Source organism: Mandrillus leucophaeus, unplaced genomic scaffold (assembly GCF_000951045.1).
Source record: "Mandrillus leucophaeus isolate KB7577 unplaced genomic scaffold, Mleu.le_1.0 Scaffold69, whole genome shotgun sequence".
In the NCBI taxonomy this organism is placed as follows: Eukaryota; Metazoa; Chordata; class Mammalia; order Primates; family Cercopithecidae; genus Mandrillus; species Mandrillus leucophaeus.
The window spans coordinates 1,405,334-1,408,107 of NW_012107474.1; positions in this window are offsets into that span (position 1 = coordinate 1,405,334).

Genomic DNA, 2,774 nt, shown 5'->3' on the forward strand with positions numbered 1-2,774 from the left:
AAAAAAAAAAAAAAAAAAAAAGGAAAGAAAAATGCAGAAAATAATCACTGTTCCAAGGATATAGGGAGGCTGGAACCCTCGTGCAGTGTTGCTGGGGATGTGAAACGGTGTAGCTGCTATGGAAAACAGGATGGCAGTTCTTCAAAAAATTAAAAATAGAATTACCATGTGATCCAGCGATTTTACTCTGAGTATATACCTAAAGAATTCAAAGCAAAGACTCACACAGATATTTGCACACACATATTCATAAGCAGCATTATTCACAACAGCCAGAAGGTGGAAGCACCCAGGTGTCTGCTGAGGAAAGCATTGGATGAACACAATGTGGTCGATCCATGTGCTGGAATATTACACAGCCTTAAAAAGGAAGCAGATTCCAGCACATGCTACAATATGGATGAACCTTGGGGCCACCGTGCTGAGTAAAATAAAATGGACACAAAAGGACAGATACTGTGTGATTCCACTTCCATGAGGTCCCTGGAGGATTCAGATTCATAGAGACAGAAAGTAGAGTGGAGGGTACCAGGGGTTGGGAGGGGAATGGGGAGTGAGTGTTTCGTGGGGCCAGAGTTTCCATTCAGGAAGCTGGAACAGCTCTGCAGATGGCAGTGGCATGGTTACATGAGATGTGAATGCCACTAAACTTGAAAGTGGATTTTTTTTTTTTTGAGACGGAGTCTCGCTCTGTGGCCCAGGCTGGAGTGCAGTGGCCGGATCTCAGCTCACTGCAAGCTCCGCCTCCCGGGTTTACGCCATTCTCCTGCCTCAGCCTCCCGAGTATCTGGGACTACAGGCGCCGCCACCTCGCCCGGCTACTTTTTGTATTTTTTAGTAGAGACGGGGTTTCACTGTGTTAGCCAGGATGGTCTCGATCTTCTGACCTCGTGATCCGTCCGTCTCGGCCTCCCAAAGTGCTGGGATTACAGGCTTGAGCCACCGCGCCCGGCCAAGAATGGATTTCCTCTGTGGGGTATTGTTTTTGAGGCAGAGTCTCACTCTCGCCCAGGTTGGATTCCAGTGGCATAATCATAGCTCACTGCAGCCTTGGCCTCCCAACCTCAAGTGATCCTCCCACCTCAGCCTCCTGAGTAGCTGGGACCACGGGAGGATGCCACCACACCCTGCTAATTTTGTTTAATTTTTGCTAGAGAAGGGATCTCGCTATGTTGCCCAGGCTGGTCTCTAAGTCCTCGGCTCAAGTGATCCTTCTGCCTCAGTCTCCCAAAGTACTGGGATTCCAGGTATGAGCCACCATGCCTGGCCATTTGGGGTGTGTTTTTAGAAGAGAGCTAGGTAGTCTTTAGCCACGCTGAATTGAGCACTTCCATTGTGAACAGATCCAGTCTACCCTAAGCCGGCAGCTAAGAGCCAGGGTGAAGATGGTGTAGGAAAAGCCACAGGTGGGAAGGGGTGGCAAGAGGAACCTCCTGTGGGGGGTGGGTCCCAGAGACTGAGCAGAACCTGTCCCTGGGACCCCTGAGAGGACCCCTGCCTGCAGGTGCCAGCCCAGCCTTCCCAGGAAGGGGAAACTCTGCAAGCCCTGAGGTCCCTGGGAATTCGCAGAAGAGCTGAGGCCTCTTTGAATGGGTCCTGAATCACCCAGGTTAGTATCATGGAGCGTGCGGGAGCTCCAGTTACAGGGCAGGCGGGTGAGGGGTGCTTTTAATCCACTTAAGATTCTGAGCCCAGAGCTCCAGCCTGATTTGCTATCTTGAGTCTAATCTTTTCCAGAAATACTGACTCTTCTGAGCCCAGCAGGCTTGCCAGTGTCCACCGATTCTCCACCTGGGTGTTTAGAATGCCCCGACCCGGAGCCGGCCAGTCCCGTAGCCCACAGCACCTCGGGCACGACGGCCGTAGGGCTCAGCACGGCAGAATTCAGATCTCTTTGTTCATAAATTATTGACAATTTCCGAACAGTGACACCTGAGCAGAGACCAAGGGCAGGGCCTGCCCCTGAGGCCACCCCAGCCCCCGAGGGATTGAAACAGCTGCTGTAGATGGTGGGGATGTTATGCAGAAGTACACATAACACTTGCTAACCTGACTCTGCAGGACTCCAGCTGAGCTGGACTAAGTGGACCAGGGCTGGAGCCCAAGCCTGAGGCTTCATCTAGAAGAAGACTCAGAGGAACCCGACCTGAGCTTGGCCAAGGAGAATGTCCGTCTCCCCCAGACCTATGCGTCGAAGCCCTCGCCCCTCATGACTCGCAGTGGCATTGTGAGGTCTCTAAAGGGGTGGCTAAGGCTGGGCACGGTACCTCATGCCTGTTATCCCAGCACTTTGGGACACCAAGGTGGGAGGATAAATCACTAGAGACCAGGAGTTCGAGACCAGCCTGGCCAACAAGGCAAAATCCCCCATCTCTACAAAAAAAATTATAAAGCCAGGCGTGGTGGCATGTGCCTATGGTCCCGGCTGGTAAGGAGGCTGAAGTAGGAGGATCTCTTGAGCCTGGGAGGTCAAGGCTGCAGTGAGCCGTGATTGATAGCACCACTGCACTCCAGCCTGGGTGACAGAGCGAGATGCTGTCTCAAGAAAAACAAAACAAAACAAAACAAACAAACAGGGCGGGCGCAGTGGCTCACACCTGTAATCCCAGCACTTTGGGAGGCCGAGACGGGCGGATCACGAGGTCAGGAGATCAAGACCATCCTGGCTAACCCAGTGAAACCCCGTCTCTACTTAAAAAAATACAAAAAACTAGCCGGGCGAGGTGGCGGGCGCCTGTAGTCCCAGCTACTCGCGAGGCTGAGGCAGGAGAATG